General features: G+C 48.2%; 1 protein-coding gene across 1 annotated transcript in view; it reads right to left on the bottom strand.

Annotated features, from left to right (window-relative positions):
• Positions 1-6,960, bottom strand: part of LOC115466177 (class I histocompatibility antigen, F10 alpha chain-like) — a 159,558-nt gene extending 152,598 nt beyond the window's left edge. Inside the window, exon 1 of the mRNA XM_030197269.1 lies at positions 6,753-6,960. The gene's annotated coding sequence lies outside the window, so the exon portion shown is untranslated. The remainder of the gene's footprint in view (positions 1-6,752) is intronic.
• Positions 6,961-18,606: the final 11,646 nt, after the last annotated feature.

Genomic DNA, 18,606 nt, shown 5'->3' with positions numbered 1-18,606 from the left:
CTGTTCTTATGGATCCTCTTAGCCTCTCCTTTGTTGTCATAAATTGTACATAAACTCACCATGTCCAGTAGTAATAAAGATTGTGTTACATAATGTTTAAATCATCTCTGCGGAGGTCTGTATAAATTCATGTTTCTTGTAATAAAGATGCAGAGGTCTGTAAGATTCGCCGGTTAAAGTAATAAAGAATGTTAGACAATCATTAAAGCCACCTCGGTGGATCTGTATAATATGACTGGCGGCTGCTGCAGGCTGGAGAACAATACTGGGTCCACTTTCCGGTTCTTCTACAACAAGGATCGATGTGTCCCTGCCTTGATTACCGCCAGCGATCTCACCAGCAGTCCAACGTGCAAATAAACAATTTACGGAGAGGAAAATGAAGCTGAACCTCTCAGTCGCGCAAAGACTTCGATACTGGAAGTGAGCTTATTCTCTGCAGCAAGGTCCCGCCCCCTGGAACGCCTCTCTATTAGCAGCGTCCTATTACTGCACAGCCTGAGGGGAGAAGCAAGAAGCACCGTCCGGGTTCCCGCCTTCCCCTACAAGTTCCTGTTACAGGAAAGCTTGAGAAGAGTGCTCACTGCTCAATTTTTCATATTTTGTTACCAGTTAAAAACAAAATAAACAAGGAAGCTAAACACAATGCATCGAAGCACACAGTGCACCAATGCTGCGCCAAAGACTCTAGTGAGCAGACACGGCAATGCGAGCGGTGCGCCAACGCTGTGCCAATGCACCTCAATGCGCGCGGTGGGCTAACGCTACACCAATGCACGCGGTGGGCCAATGCCGTGCCAAAGAGAGCAATAAGCCAACACTTCACCAAAGTGTTCCGTGGTCCAACATTTTGCAAAAGTATGCAGGATCCAATGATATGTCAAAACTCAACGCACAGTGCGCCAAAGGGTGCAGTTCACAAAACTGAGGCCAAGTGTGCGGTGCGCCAAGGCGCACGGGGCACTGGCGCTGCACCAAAGCACGAGATACACCAACGCTGCGCCAAAGAAAGCTGTTTGCCATCGCCGCACCAAAACGTAAAGAGGACCAACGTTGTACAAAAGTACGCAAGAGCCAATACTGCGTCAAAACTCAACACTGCACCAAAATTCACAGTGTGCTGTTCAGCAAACTGGGTCAAAGCGTGCACTGCGCCGACGCTGTGCCGAAGTGGACAGTGCGGCAACAGTTAGCCGAAGCGCATAGTGCGCCGACGGCGCATGAAAACACACAGTGCGCCTACATTGCGCCGAGGCTCGTGATGCGCTGACGATGTGCCGAAGTGCATGGTGTGCTGACAGTGTACCAAAACGTGCAGTGCTCCCATGGTATGTCAAAGCGCATGTTGCGCCGACGCTGCTGAGACACGCGGTGCACTGACATTGCGCATAATGCACCAACGTTGTGCCAAAGCATGAAATGCGCCAATGTTCCTCCGAATCACGTAGTGCGCCGACGCTGCGCTGAAGCGTGCAGTGCACTGATGCTGCACCAATGTGCATAATGCGCCAACCTTGTGCCAAAGCACGAGATGTGCCTATGTTGCACCGAATCAGGCATAGCACCAACGCTGCGCTGAAGGGGGCAGTGAGCCAACGTTTCACCGTAGTGCGCAGTGCGCCATTGGTGCATCAAAACGTACAATGTGCCGAGACACGTGATGCGCTGATGTTGCGCCGCGCGTGGTGTGCCGATGTACCAAACCACGCAGTGCGCCGAAGGTACATCAAAGCACATGGTGCGCCAATGCTACGCCAAAGCACACGGTAAGCTGACGCTATGCCGAAGCACATGGTGCGCCGATGCTATGCCAAGGCATGCGGTGCACCAAAGCGCATAAGGCGCCAACGTTGTGCCAAAGCACGAGATGTGCCGATGGTCCGCTGAATCACGCTGTGCGCCGACGATGTGATGAAGCGTGCAGTGCACCGACACTGCGCCACAGTGTAAAATGCACTAACCTTGTGCTGAAGCACGAGATGCGCCGAAATCGCACCAAATCATGCGGAGTGCCGATGCTGCACCGAAGCGGGCGGTGCACCAATGGTGCATGAAAACATACAAAGCGCCAGTGTTGCGCCCCGGCACGTAATGCACTGACATTGGGCCGAAGCACGTGGTGTGCGGACAGTGTACCAAAGCAAGCAGTGTGCCGACGGTACATCAAAGCACACGGTGCGCCGACGCTACGCCAAAGCATGCGGTGCGCCGAAGCGCATAATGCGCCAATATTGTGCTGAAGTACAAGATACGCCGATATTCCGTTGAATCACGCAGTGTGCTGATGCTGTGCTAAAGCGTGCAGTGCGCCTATGCTGCGTTGAAGCACACAATGCGCCAACCTTGTGCCGAAGCATGAGATTCGCTGATATTGCTTTGAATCACGTGGAGCGCCGACGCTGCGCCAAAGCATGAAGTGCGCCGACGCTGTGCCGAAGCATGCAGTGCGCCAACGCTACACTAATGCGAGTGGTGCACCAACGCTATGCCAAAGAGTGAGGTGTGCCATCACTATACCAAAGCGTGCAGTGGACCAATGTTGTGAAAAAGTATGCAGGAATCGATGCTGCGTCAAAACTCAGCACTGCACCAAAACGCACAGTGCATCAAAGTGTGCACTTCATCAAACTGAGTCAAAGTGCACAGAGTGCCGACATTGCGTCAAAGCGCACGATGTGACGATGCTCCGTCAAGTAGCGTGGTGGGCCGACGTTGCGCCGAAGTGAGCCGTGTGCCATCACTGCACCAAAATGTTCAGTAGACCAATGTTGTGCGGAAGTACGGTCAAAAATACACCAATATTCACACTGTGCCAAAGTGTGCAGATCAGCAAACTATTACCACACCAAAGCACACAGTGAGCCAACCAATGTACACTTCAGGCATTCTGTCACAGGAAACGGGTGGAGACTTTGAGGGCATGAACATGTACAAGAGTATAAAAGTTTGCCATCTGGTTCTTTTTCTCCATTTCATTTGCTTAAAGAGAAGCAAATGATTCATACTTGTGCTCTTTCTGCCATGGAAAAGAATCAATTTTTGAAATATCACCATTGCAACACAAGCTTGATCAGCTTCACTGGAGTCAGATTCAACCTTCTGACCTCCAACTTCATTGGATTCAGAAGCACCCTCATGACGTGCAATACACGCCTACTCAATTTTGCTGGATTTGGAGGCGCCCTTATGACCTGCAACGCACGCATGTTCAACTTCATTGGATTTGGTAGTGTCCTTGCGACATTCAACACATGCATGTTAAGCTTCACTGGATTCGGAGGTGCCCTTGCGAAATTCAACACATGCATGTTCAGCTTCACTGGATTCGGAGGTGCCCTTGTGGCCCGCAATGCATGCCTGCTCAACTTTGCCGGATTCGGTGGCATCCTTGTGACATTCAACATACGCATGTTCAACTTCACTGGATTCGGAGGTGTCCTTGTGGCCCGTAATGCATGCCTGCTCAACTTCATTGGATTCGGTGGCATCCTTGTGACCTGCAATGCATGAAGGCTCAACTTCATTGGATTCGGTAGCATCCTTGCGACATTCAACATTCACCATACGCATGTTCAACTTCACTGGAGTCGGAGGTGCCCTTGTGACCTGCAACGCACACATACATCTTCAACTTCACCTGCAATGTACGCATGCTCAACTTCATGTATGCTAATATACTGGTGTGGTCCTAAGATACAGAATTAACATCATACAGTCCTCCAAATGAGGCACCACTTAATGATTCTTCAATATTTAATATGAATTGAGACCTGGTGCTGGAGGTCTAAAACCTTGTAAACCACTTATAATAAAATATATCCTTACCATTCCCTGTGCTTCAGTTTATTTATTTGCATTTACTTTAGTTTTATGGTGCGAATGGGGAGCACTCTAAGGATAGTGATCTTTCTCTTACAATGACCTCTCAGTGCCTAAGAGGCTCTTTTATTGACTTTGGTCAGTTGATCCCCAATGGAAGACTAAATAGAATGATGAAATCAATCATAAAGTACTCTATGTAGGAGGTGTTAATGCCCCTGTGCAGATCATCGGTGAGGTCTCACATGGAGTATTGTGTTCAGTTTGGAAGCCATATTTTGTTAAAGACATATAGGCCTGGACTCTATATATGGCTGCCAAAAAACAGCGCTAAACGCTATTGTATAATTAGGTATTCCAAGTTGGGCGCTGTTTATAGAATAACGCTTAGTGACAGAATCTATGCCCAACTTTTGACGTGAGGATTTATACCAAAGGAAAGCTAGTGAAATTCCTCACGCCTAAGTTAGGTGCAGGTTCCCTAAATTTCATCTCTACTGAATGCCCAGCCATGGCCACACCTCATTTTCTGTTCAGCAAACTGGGTCAAAGCGTGCGGTGCGCCAACGCTGTGCCAAAGTGGGCGGTGTGCCATCGGTTCGCCGAAGCACACAGTGGGCCGATGGTGTATCGAAACCCACAATGTGCCGTGCCGAGACATGTAATGCGTTCAAGTTGCGCCGAAGCGCGTGGTGTGCAGATAGTGTACTGAAGCGCATAATGCGCCTATGGTACATCAAAGCACATGCTGCACCGACACTACGTGGAAGCACATGGTGCGCCAAAGCGCATAATGCGCCAATGTTGTGCCGAAGCATGTGATGTGCCGATATTCCACCGAATCACGCAGTGCGCCGACGCTGCGCTGAAGCGTGCAGTGTGCCGACACTGCGCCGAAGCACATGAGCCAACCTTGTGCCAAAGCACGAGATGAGCTGATATTGCACTGAATCATGAGGCACGCCAACACTGCGCCAAAGCGGGCAGTGCGCCAAGTTTGCCGAAGCTTGCAGTGCACCGACGGTGCATCGGAAGGTGCAATACGCCGACGTTATGCCGAGGCATGTGATGTGCTGATGTTGCGCCAAAGCACGTGGTGTGCCAACGGTATATCGAAGTGCGCAGTGCGTCGACGCTAAGCCGAAGCAAGTGGTGCACCAAAGCGTATAATGCGCCATTGTTCTGCCGATGCACAAGATGTGCTGATGTTTCGCCGAATCACGCGGTGCGCCGACGCTGTGCTGAATCATGCAGTGCGCGACGCTGCGCCGAAGCGCATAATGCACCAACCTTGTGCCGAAGCACAAGATGTGCCAATATTGCACCCAATCACGATGAGCGCTGATGCTGCGCCGAAGCAAGGAGTGCGCCAAAGGTTCGCCAAAGCGCGCAGTGCACCGACGGTGCATCAAAACACACAATGCGCCAATGCTGCGCCAAGGCACGTGATGTGCTGACGGCACACCAAAGAGCGTGGTGTGCCGACAGTGTACCAAAGCGCAGTGCGTCGACGGTACATCAAAGCACACAGTGCGCTGAAGCGCATGAGCCAACGTTGTGCCGAAGCACGAGATTCACCGATGTTCTGCCGAATCACGCAGTGCGCTGCTGAGCTGAAGCGTGAAGTGCGCCAATGCTGCGCTGAAGTGCATAATGCGCCAACCTTGTGCCGAAGCACGAGTTGCGTCGATGTTGCACTGAATTATGCAGAGCACCGACGCTGCACCGAAGCTGGCGGTGCACCAATGGTTCACCGAAGCGCGCAGTGCGCCGATGGTGCATCGAAATACACAGTGCTCAAACGTTATGCCGAGGCACATGATGTGCTGATGTTGCGCCGAAGCACGTGGTGTGCTGACGGTATATCGAAGTGCGCAGTGCGTCGACGCTAAGCCGAAGCAAGTGGTGCACCAAAGCGCATAATGCGCCAATGTTCTGCCGATGCACAAGATGTGCTGATGTTCCGCCGAATCACGCGGTGCACCGACGCTGTGCTGATGCGTGCAGTGCACCGACGCTGTGCTAAAGCGTATAATGCGCCAACCTTGTGCCGAAGCATGAAATGCACCGATGTTGCACCGAATCACGCGGAGCTTGTTAACCAATTACATTTTGAACGCAAACTGGGTATGCACCTAAATGTTTGCATGCATTTATGAGCAGCATTTATCGAATCTGTGCCAAACAGACTAGAAGAGGTTCAGAAGAAGATGAAACAAATGGTATGGGGTTTGCTCCAAAAGACGTATGAGATGGGACTGGAAGACAAGAATATGCATACTCTGGAGGAAAAGAGAAATAGGGGTGATAGGATACAGATGTTGAACTACTTGAAATGCATTACTCTACAAACGAATCTTTATCAGAGATGCTGAAGTGGCTTAGGCACTTTTGATAATAAAAAGACTTTTTTTTTTAGTTTAAACTTTTATTTTTTACAGAACCTTTATTTTTTTGCAAACAGAAGTGCCAAAATACAATACAATATAATATGGTTTTTTTAAAAACCCAAACAAAAAAATGCACACACAAAGCCCCAGGAGGAATAAATACAATACATAGACCCCTTAAACAAAGACCAAAATCAAATCCTCTTCATTAGATTTGTTTTGTCAATACGTTAATAAATAGAGTCCTGATCTTTCTAAACTGAAAAGCTCTGTTTCTTAACTGCAGCAATTTCTTTCCACGTCCTAGTGAGACACGCGATATTCCACCTGCAGTCAGAGAAAAGACTGTGTTGTCTTCCAATCAGACATTACGGACAGTTTTAGCTATGTCCATAAGTAAATCAAATAAACTGCTCCTTTCGTTATGATTCTTTAAAGATTATAATATATTTTGTTTGTTGATCTACTTCTTTTTGTACTTCGTCTGTTCTTATGGATCCTCTTAGCCTCTCCTTTGTTGCCATAAATTGTATATAAACTCACCATTTCCAGTAATAAAGACTGTGTTAGATAACTTTGAAACCATATTGCGGTCGCTCTGAATAAATTCTTATAAATTTATCTTTCTTGTAATAAAGATGCAACGGTCTGTATGGATTCGCTGGTTAAAATAATAAAGAATGTTAGACAATCAATAAAGCCACCTCGGTGGATCTGTATAATATGACTGGCGGCTGCTGCAGGCTGGAGAACAATACTGGGTCCACACTTTCCGGTTCTTCTACAACAAGGATCGATGTGTCCCTGCCTTGATTACCGCCAGCGATCTCACCAGCTGTCCAAAAGGTAATGTGCAAATAAACAATTTAGGGAGGAAAATGAAGCTGAACCTCTCAATCGCGCAAAGACTTCGATATGTCTGGACTGGAAGTGAGCTTGTTCTCTCTCTGTAGCAAGTTCCCGCCCCCTGGGACGCCTCTGTATTAGCAGCGTCCTATTACTGCACAGCCTGAGGGGAGAAGCAAGAAGCACCGCCCAGGTTCCCGTCTCCCAAAACGCCCCTCAATAGCTGTCTTCCTGCAACTGGACAGTCTGTGGGGAGGGGCAAGAGGAAGCACCGCCCACATTCCCGCGCCTCTAACAAGTTCCTGTCACAGGAAAGCATGAGAAGAGTGCTCAGTGCTCAATTTTTTGTTACCAGTTAAAAACAAAATAAACAGGGAAGCTAAACACAATGCGGCGGTGGGCCGGCGCTGCGCCAAAGAAAGCAGTGTGCCATTGCAGCACTAAAGCATGCAGTGGACCAACGCTGTGCAAACTTTAAAGTACGCAAGAGCCAATACTGCCTCGAAACACTGCACCAAAATTCACAGTGTGCTGTTCAGCAAACTGGGTCAAAGAAGCGCACGGTGCGCCGACGGTACATCAAAGTAAACGATGTGCTGATGATCGACTGTATTTGAACAATGTAACGGCTTTAATATAACAATACTCTGTAAGCCACACATTGAGCCTGCAAAAAGGTGGGAAAATGTGGGGTACAAATGCAATAAATAATAATAATGCGCCAACATTGTGCCAAAGCTCGAAATGCGCCGATGTTGCACCGAATCACGCGTAGCGCCGATGCTGCGCTGAAGCAGGCGGTGCACCAACAGTTCGCTGAAGCGCGCAGTGCGCCAATTGTGCAATGAAACACACAATGCACCAACGTTGCGCCAAGGCACGTGATGTGCTGATGTTGCGCCAAAGGGTGTGGTGTGCCGACGGTTTACCGAAGCACGCAGTGTGCCAATGGTACATCAAAGCACATGGTGCGCTGATGCTGCACCGAAGCACATGGTGCGCCAAAGCGCATAATGCGCCAACGTTGTGCCAAAGCACGAGATGTGCTGATGTTCTGCTGAATCACGCACTGCGCCGATGCTGCGCTGAAGTGTGCAGTGCACTGACGCTGCGACGAAGCGCATAATGCGCCAACCTTGTTCCGAAGCACGAGATGCACCAATGTTGCACCGAATCATGCGGAGCACCGACGCTGCGCCGAAGCGGGCGGTGAGCCAACTGTTCACCAAAGCATGCAGTGCGCTGATGGAGCATGAAAACGCACAATGCGCCAACGTTGCGCCAAGACACGTGCTGCACTTACATTGCGCCAAAGCGCATGGTGTGCTGACGGTTTACCGAAGCACGCAGTGCGCCAATGGTACATCAAAGCACATGGTGCGCTGATGCTACGCCGAGGCACGCGGTGCGCCAAAGTGCATAATGTGCCAACGTTGTGCCTAAGCACGAGATGCGCTGATGTTCCGCCGAAGCACGAGATGCATCGATGTTGCACTGAATCACGTGGAGCGCCGATGCTGTGCCAAAGCATGCAGTGCACCGACACTACACTAATGCAAGCGGTGCGCCAACGCTGTGCCAAACAGTGAGGTGTGCCATCACTATACCAAAGCGTGCAGTGGACCAATGTTGTGAAAAAGTATGCAGGAATCAATGATGCGTCAAAACTCAACTCTGCACAATGCGCCAAAGTGTGCACTTCATCAAACTGAGTCAAAGTGCACAGAGTGCCGACGATGCGCCAAAGCGCACGATGTGATGACGCTCCGTCAAGTAGCGTGGTGGGCCGACGCTGCGCCGAAGAGAACCGTGTGCTATCACTGCACCAAAACGTGCAATAGACCAATGTTGTGCAGAAGTAAGCTCTTTGAGCAGGGACTGTCTTTCTTCTATGTTTGTGCAGCGCTGCGTATGCCTTGTAGCGCTATAGAAATGCTAAATAGTAGTAGTAGTAGTAGTAGAAGTACGCAGGAACCAATACTGCATCAAAAATACACCAATATTCACACTGTGCCAAAGTGTGCAGATCAGCAAACTATTACCACACCGAAGCACACAGTGAGCCAACCAATGTGCACAGTGATTGCATTGTATTGCAATGTACACTTCAGGCGTTCTGTCACATAAAAAGGGTGGAGACATTGAGGACATGAACATGTACAAGAGTATAAAAGTTTGCCTTCTGGTTCTTTTTCTCCATTTCATTTGCTTAAAGAGAAGCAAATGATTCATATTTGTGCTCTTTCTGCAATGGAAAAGAATCAATTTTTGAAATATCACCATTGCAACACACGCTTGATCAGCTTCATTGGAGTCAGACTCAACCTTCTGACCTCCAACTTCATTGGATTCAGAAGCATCCTCATGACGTGCAATACACGCCTACTCAACTTTGCTGGATTTGGAGGCGCCCTTATGACCTGCAACGCACGCATGTTCAACTTCATTGGATTTGGTGGTGTCCTTGCGACATTCAACACAGGCATGTTCAGCTTGACTGGATTCGGAGGTGCCCTTGTGGCCTGCAATGCATGCCTGTTCAACTTCATTGGCTTCGGTGGCGTCCTTGCGACATTCAACATACGCATGTTCAACTTCACTGGAGTCGGAGGCGTCCTTGTGATCTGCAATGCACGCATGCTCAACTTCATTGGATTCGGTGGTGTCCTTGTGACATTCAACATACTTACGTAGCTTCTAAAGTGTTCCTCCAGTATTACTTTGAATTGATTTCTAATGCCTTTTCAAATTTAAGCACAAGTTCCGTGATGTCCATAGAGAAGCTACCAGTGGTTGACTCCAATGGAGTGGTACAATTTGTACAGAATAATTTAGGTGCATCTTGCAGGTTGTTTTCAGATACTTTTTTTTAAGTTCCAGAGTAAGTTTTTTGCTGTGATTAGAGGTAGGACACAAACAGGACATGGTTTCTGATCCACAGAGGACAACTGGTAAAAGTACCAACTAGTACAGATAATATTCTCACCAGAGACACAGAAACATAGACAAGTGCTTTCACATTCTTGCTTGCTTTTCTAGTGTTATCCTGCATGAGCAATTTCTGTCCATTTTCACCATTGGGATTAATTACTGTTTCGGGGTGTCTCAGAGGTGTCCTGGCTTAAGTACTTTCGATAATAAAAGGACTCTTTTTTTAGGTTTAAACTTTGATTTTAAACAAAACTTTTATTTTTTACAAACAGAGGTGCCAAGGTAGTTTATTTAAAAAAAACCCAAACAAATAACCACAACACACAAAGCCCCAGGGTTAACGAATACAATACATAGACCCCTTTAGCAAAGACCAAAGTTCAATCCTCTTTATTTATCAACCTATTGACAAAGCAAATTTAATGGAGTCCAGATCTTTCTAAACACTGAAAAGCTCAATCTCTTCTTAGCTGCAGCAATTTCTTTGCACTTCCCAGTGAGACGCACGATATTCAACCAGCAGTCCGAGAAAAGACTGTGTTGTCTTTCCAATCAGACAATATGAACAGTATAGTTATAGCCATAACTACATCGAATAACCTGCTCCTTTCGTAATAATTCTTTTAAGATTATAATATTTTGTTTGTTGATCTACTTCTTTTTGTACTTCGTCTGTTCTTATGGATCCTCTTAGCCTCTCCTTTGTTGCCATAAATTGTATATAAACTCACCATTTCCAGTAATAAAGACTGTTAGATAACTTTGAAACACCCTTGAGGAATAATATGACTGGCCGCTGCTGCAGGATGGAGAATAATACCGGGTCCGCTTTCTGGTTCTTCTACAACAAGGATCAATGTGTCCCTTCCTTGATTAGCGCCAGCGATCTCACCAGCTGTCCAACGTGCAAATAAACAATTTACGGTCGGAAGAAAATGAAGCTAGCTGAACCTTGCAGTCACGCAAAGAAGACTTCGATACTGGAAGTGAGCTTGTTCTCTCTCTGCAACAAGGTCCCGCCCCCTGGAACGCCTCTCTATTAGCAGCGTCCTATTACTGAGGGGAGAAGCAAGGAGCACCGCCCAGGTTCCCGTCTCCCAAACGCCCCTCAATAGCTGTCTTCCTGCAACTGGACAGTCTGTGGGGAGGGGCAAGATGAAGCACCGCCCATATTCCCGCCCCCTCCTTTCAGCTTCCTGTTACAGGAAAGCCTGAGAAGAGAGCTGACTGCTCAATCTTTCATATTTTTGTTACCAGTTAAAATCAAATAAACAAGGAAGCTAAACACAATGCAGTGGTGGGCCAACGCTGCGTAAAATCATGCGGAGGGCCAACGCTGCGCCAATCAGAGCACTGCGGCATCACTTCACCAAAGCGTGCAGTGAGCCAACATTGTGCAAAAGTATGCAGGAGGAGCCAATGCTGTGTCAAAACAACACTGCACCAAAACGCACAGTGTGCCAAAGTGTGCAGTTCACCAAACTCAGACAAAGCGTACAGTGCACTGACAGTGCACGAAAGCGCGTGGTGGGCTGAAGCTGCAACAATGACGCTGCGCCAAAGAGAGCAGTGTTCCATTGCTGCAGCAAAGCGTGCAGTGGACCAACGTTGTGCAAAAGTACACAGGAGCCAATGCTGTGTCAAAACTCAACACTGCACCAAAACGCACAATGCGCAAAACTGAGTCAAAGCGCACAGTGTGCCAATGCCATGCCAATGTGTGCAGTGTGCCAACACCACACCAATGCTTGTGGAGGGCCAACCCCACACCAATGCGTGCTATGGTCCGACACAGTGCCAATGCACTCAGTGGGCCGATGCAGCACCAAAGACAACTGCAGTGCGCCATCATTGTGCCAAAGCGTGCAATGGAACAACGCTGTGCCACGGAGAGAAGCGGGATAGACAGGGCCATGCCTAGGGTCTCTGGCGCCCCCTGCAGCCTATCAGTTGGCGCCCCCCCTGCAGACTATCAGTTGGCGGCGGCGGTGGCGGCGCCCCCCCCCCCCCCCATGAAAATGATCGCTCACCACTTGCCACACTGACAGGAATTGTCAGCAATATTCTTAGAAAGAAATTGCTATACATTGCAAAATAAGATAGCAGATGTAAATTCTCAAAGTGGACATATTCCAAACACTAAAATGAAAATAAAATGATTTTTTTTCTACCTTTGTTGTCTGGTGACTTTCTTTTTCTGATCATGCTGGCCCAGTATCTGATTCTGCTGCTATCTGTCCTCTTAACTCTGTTTCCAGGGCTTCCTTTCCATTTATTTCTTTCCTTTCCTCCTTTCTTCTTCATTTCTGGTCCTCAGCTTCTGCCTATTTTCTTCATTCATGTGCAGTTTTTCTCCTCTCTTCCTTTTCCCTCATTTCATCTCCTTCATCTCTCTTCCCTCCCCTCTATGTCCAGCAATTTCTCCTCTCTCCCTGAGCCCTGCCCTCCCAATCCATGCTCCTCTGTCCCCTGCCCCCTCCATTCATCCCTATCCAGCAATTCCCCTCTCTCCCTGAGCCCTGCCCTGCAATCCATATCCATCCATGCCCATCTGTCCCCTCCATTCATCCCTATCCAGCAATTCCCCTCTCCCTGCCCTCCCAATCCATGCCCATCCATGCTCCTCTGTCCCCTGCCCCCTCCATTCATCCTTTTCCAGCAATTCCCCTCTCTCCCTGAGCCCTGCCCTCCCAATCCATGCCCATCCATGCTCCTCTGTCCCCTGCCCCCTCCATTCATCCTTTTCCAGCAATTCCCCTCTCTCCCTTCTATGACCCCCCCTCGCATCCATGCTCCTCTCTCTCCCATGTCCCAGCCTGGCCCGCCCTCTTCTCCCCCCCCCCTTCGCATCCATGCCCCCCCCTTCGCATCCTTGCTGTCGTTTCTCCCCTGCCCTCCCGCTCCCATTGTTCAACTGCCCACCCTCTTCTCTCCCCCCAACATCCCTTTTCTTTTTTTTTTCTTTTTAAATTTACCTCCGTGGCGGCGGTTCCGGCAGCGCAGCGTCAGGGAAGGAGGCGGCGCTTCCGACGTCTAGCCTTCCCTTCGCTGTGTTCCGCCTTCTTCTGACATCATCATTGACGTCAGAAGAAGGCGGAACACAGCGAAGGGAAGGCTAGAGACGTCGGGAGCGCCGCCTCCTTCCCTGACGCTGCGCTGCCGGAACCGCCGCCATGGAGGTAAATTTAAAAAGAAAAAAAAAGAAAAGGGATGTTGGGGGAGGGCGAGCGAGGTGAGCATGGTGCGGCGGCGCCCCCCAGAGGGAAGCGCCCCCCTGCCATGCTTACCTCGCTTACTGGGTCAGCACGGCCCTGGGGATAGACAAAGAGATAGATGATGAAGTTCCTGCACGCAGGGGAAGGTGCAATTTCTCGAGACTGGTGGATGCCCCCTGAATGGAGGGAGATAGAGGGCAAGGGGCCCAAACTGCATGCCTGCCTTCAAGGGAAGGTGCAATCTCATGTCTGGGGAGGCAGTGAGGGAAATAGAAGAGCTCGGCCTCCTGCCTGCAGATTCATAGTGACTGTGGGGTTTTAAGGATGAAAGATGGGGCGAATAACCCTAAGCCCTGCGCATGATCGGGCAGCAGTGGGATGCCCTCCTCTGGTAAAGACATCCCTGCTCCTCCTCCCCTGCCACGGCAGGTTTACGTGCAGTGGACAGGAGTCATCCCCTAAGCTTCAGAAAGCTCTTAACCTTTCAGCTAGAGATTGCCAGGTGCGATACCGCAGATGGCCACCAGAGAGAGAGCCTGCTCTGGAAGTCTGAATGAGGTCAGGTTTGCTCCCTATGGCCAAGCTGCAGTTCCAGGAGGGCGAACATCTAATTGAGTCTGTCCCCTTCATAGAGGCATCCTGACTTTTTGTTTCAACAAGGCAGAGAAGTGGCTAACGACTGCTTCCTGGTTCTCTGACTAGGATGCCTTTCCGGAGCCTGCCTGGGCTCAGAGATATCTTCATGGTGCACAGCGAAAGGGGCACCATTCCCCGAGCACCGTAGGGTACTCTGAAGACCCACCAGGGGTGTAACCTGCAATGGGCGCACGAATGGGAGTTCCAGGAGCTAGGGTCCTAAGCTGGCACTGGACGCCCTTCGCTCACTGTACGCCGGCCACGGGAGGGTGCTCTGGGGTGCAACGAAGAACACCCTGCCTGTTAATCGCTCAGGTTACCGTGCAGAAAAGGTCCCAAAATCGTGCACGCTGTTGGAGAGCCATTCCTGGGCTCCCCAAGGGGGAGCCTCCCTACGGAAGTCCAAACGAGGTCAGATTTGCTCCCAGTGACTGGGCTGCGGTTCCGGGATGGTGGACCAAAAGGTATGCCAATGCTGTGACAAAGCACACAGTGCTCCAACACTGCACCAAAGCGCACGCACCACACCAAAGCACACAGTGAGCCAACCAATGTGCATAGTGCATGCATTGTATCGCAATCTACACTTCAGGCATTGTGTCACAGTAAAAGGGTGGAGACACTGAGGGCGTAAACTTGTAGAAGAGTATAAAAGTTTGCCTTCCAGTGCTTTTCCTCCATTTCATTTGTATAAAGAGGAGCAAATGATTCACACAAATAAAGGCAATCTTGCTTGTGCACTTTCTGCTATGGAGAACAATCGTTTTTTGAAATATCACCATTGCAACACACATAGAGTAACATAGTAAATGATGGCAGATAAAAACCTGTATGGTCCAACCAGTCTGCCCAACAAGATAAACTCATTTTACATGGCATGTGATACTTTACATGTATACCCGAGTTTGATTTGTCCTTGCCTTTCTCAGGGCACAGACCATAGAAGTCTGCCCAGTACTGTTCTTGTACTAAGTTCTGAAGCTAACATCGAAGCCCCTTAAAATTTACACTCCAGCCAATCCCTATCTATTCAGTCACGATCAGGGCATAGACTGTAGAAGTCTGCCCAGCTCCCGTTTTGTTTCCAATTACCGGTGTAACCACCCAATCTCCGCTAAGATTCCATGGAACCATTCCTTCTAAACAGGATTCCATTGTGCTTATCCCATGCATGTTTGAATTCCATTACCGTTTTCATCTCCACCACCTCCCGCGGGAGGGCATTCCACATATCCACCTCCCTCTCCGTGAAAAAATACTTCCTGACATTAGTCCTGAGTCTGCCCCCCTTTAACTTCAATTCATGTCCTCTAGTTCTACCACCTTCCCGTCTCCAGAAAAGGTTCGTTTGCGGATTAATACCTTTCAAATATTTGAACGTCTGTATCATATCACTCGTTTCTCCTTTCCTCCAAGGTATACATGTTCAGGTCAGCAAGTCTCTTCTCGTACGGTTTGCAACGCAAATCCCATACCATTTTCGTAGCTTTTCTTTGCACCGCTTCCAGTCTTTTTACATCTTTAGCAAGATATACGGCCTCCAAAACTGAACACAATACTCCATTCCCCTCTCTACGCAGCCTAGCATCCTTCTGGCCATGGCTGTTGCCTTGTCGCATTGTTTCTTCATCTTCAGATCCTCCAACACCAACACCCCAAGGTCTCTCTCCTGAGTCGAGTTTACTAATCTCTCCCCTCCTATCCGGTATCTTTCTTTTGGGTTTCCGCACCCCAAGTGCATCACTCTACACTTCTTCGCATTAAATTTTAACTGCCAGACCCTCGACCATTCTTCTAACATTTGGAAATCTCTTCTCATTGTTTCTTCTCCCTCCAGGGTATCCACTCTTTTGGCTATTTTCGTGTAATCCGCAAAAAGGCACATTTGGAGATCCCTTCTCATCGTTTCTACTTCCTCCAGGGTATCCACTTTTTTAGCTATTTTTGGGTCATCCACAAAAAGGCACACCTTTCCTTCCAACCCTTCAGCAATATCTCCCACAAATATATTAAACAGAATAGGCCCCAGCACTGACCCCTGAGGAACTCCACTGCTCACCTTCCTTTCCTCCGAGCGGATTCCATTTACCACCATCCTCTGCCACCTGTCGGTCAACCAGTTTCTTATCCAGTTCACCACTTTTGGTCCTAAGTTCAACCCTTTCAGCTTATTCACGAGTCTTCTGTGGAGGACTGTATCAAAGGCTTTGCTGAAGGCCAAGTAGATTACATCTAGCGCACGTCCCTCATCCAGTTCTTTGGTCACCCAGTCAAAAAAGTCAATAAGATTCGTTTGGCAGGATTTTCCTTTCGTAAAGCCATGTTGCGCTGGGTCCTGTAACCCATCGGTTTCTAGAAAGTTAACTATCCTTTCTTTCAGCAGCGACTCCATTATTTTTCCTACCACCGACGTGAGACTTACCGGTCTGTAGTTTCCCACTTCTTCCCTGTCTCCACTTTTGTGAAGAGAGAACACATCTGCTCATCTCCAATCTCACGGAACCTCTCCTGTCTCTAAAGATCTATTAAATAAATCTTTAAGAGGTCCCGCCAGGACCTCTCTGAGCTCCTTCAGGGATGTATCCTATCCGGCCCCATAGCTTTGTTTACCTTCAGATTCTCCAGCTGTTTATAAACTCTTCCGTAAACGGCGCAGTATCCATTCCATTCCCAGACGTTCCCTCGGCAACCGACCGTGGTCATTCTCCAGGATTTTCCTCCGTGAACACCGAAGAGAAATAATTGTTTAGCATGTTCGCTTTATCTTCATCACTCTCCACATAGCCATTCTCATTATCTTTCAGTCTCGCAATTCCATTCCTATCTCTTCTCCTTTCTCCAATATATCTGAAAAAAGTCTTGTCACCTCTCTTTATATCTTTAGCCATTTTTTCTTCCGCTCGCGCTTTTGCTAGCCATATTTCCCTCTTCGCTTCTTTCAGTTTAATCCGATAATCTTTTCTGTGATCCTCTCGTTTCGTTCTTTTGTATTTCTTGAACAAAGCCTCTTTTGCTCTTATTTTTTCAGCTACTTGTTTGGAGAACCATATAGGCTTCCTGCTTCTCTTGTTTTTGTTTACTTTCCTCACAAAAAGATCAGTCGCCATATTTATAGCAGCCTTTAGCTTGGACCACTGTTTTTCCACTTCTATGCCTTCCCACGCCAACAGCTCCTTCTTCAGGTATTCCCCCATTTTATCAAAATCAGTACGTCTGAAATCCAGTACTTTGAGTTTTGTGTGTCCGCACTCGGCCTTCGCCCTTATATCAAACCATACTGTGTGATGATCACTATTACTTAGGTGGGCACCCAACCGGATATCGGAAACACTACCTCCATTAGTGAGCACTAAATCCAGCATCAACCCTTCCTTTGTGGGTTCCGTCACCATTTGTCTGAGCAAGGCACTTTGACAGGCATCCACAATCTCCCTACTTCTTTCCAATTCCGCAGATGGGACGTTCCAATCCACGTCAGACAAATTGAAATCTCCCAACAGTAGCACCTCCCCTTTCATACCAATCTTTTGAATATCTTCTATCAGATCCTTGTCTAACTTCTCCGTTTGCGCAGGAGGTATGTGGATAACTCCCGTGTGGATACAGGTTCCGTCTTCTCTTTCCAGGATGATCCATAAAGCTTCTTCTTTTCCCCAGGTTCCCCGCATTTCAGCCGCTCTGATATTCTCTCACACATACAGAGCCACTCCTCCACCTCTTCGGCCCTCTCTATCCTTCATAAAACGATTATAGCCCAGTACGGTCATATCTCATTCGTGAGAATAGTTGAACCATGTTTCCGTAATAGCAACAATGTCCAAGTTTTTTTCAAACATCAGGGCTTGCAAGTTTTGAACCTTTTTACTTAGACTACGAGCATTTGTGCACATAGCTTTCCATGTGCTTAGTGAGTTTGGGTGGTTTTTTATATTTACATGACCTTTCCCTCTGCCATCATGTTTATTCTGGGGGTGACTTTCCGTAATCTCCCATTTCCTTTTGTCACCCCCACCCTCTAGTTTAAATGTCCAGAAACATACTGTCTGAATTTCTCCCCAAGGATCCTTTTTCCCATCACAGAAAGATGTAGCCCATCATTACAGTACAGCCTGTTATTTCTCCACGTATTACCCCATTCTCCTATGTATCTAAAACCTTCTTCTTTACACCAAGACTCAAGCCACTTATTGAATTCCATGGACCTATACAAAGTCATTATAATGTCCTCACTTTTGTTTTCCATTCCTTTCCTAATAATACCTAACATTCTATTTGCTTTCTTAGGTGCTGCCGCACACTGAACAGAGGGTTTCAACGTATCATCAACAACAATGCCGAGATCCCTTTCTTGGTCAGTGACTCCTACTGTGGAACCTTGCATTACGTAGCTATGGTTCGGGTTCCTCTTTCCTACATGCATCGTCTCGTAAGGTCCTCTTGTACGTTTTCACAATCCTCTCGCGAATTAACAACTTTGAATAGCTTTGTGTCATCAGCAAATGTAATTACCTCACTAGTTACTCCCATCTCTAGATCAATTATAAATTTGTTAAAAAGCAGCGGTCCCCAGCACAGACCCCTGGGGAATCCCACTATCTACCCCAAAACTTTAGCTTGAAGTGCCTTGAGTCCCACAGATGGCTGGTAACAGAAGCTGAAAAGCACCTCACAGTTCATCACAGAAGATTTCTGAATGGGCTTCTTTGAGGTTAAGCCTTAAATCCACCCCACCCCCATGTTGAAACAGCAGAAGTCCCCTGGGATAGTAC

The sequence above is a fragment of the Microcaecilia unicolor genome, chromosome 3, assembly GCF_901765095.1.
Source record: "Microcaecilia unicolor chromosome 3, aMicUni1.1, whole genome shotgun sequence".
In the NCBI taxonomy this organism is placed as follows: Eukaryota; Metazoa; Chordata; class Amphibia; order Gymnophiona; family Siphonopidae; genus Microcaecilia; species Microcaecilia unicolor.
The sequence above is the reverse complement of the archived record's forward strand: the minus strand, read 5'-3'. Positions and strand labels throughout refer to the sequence as shown.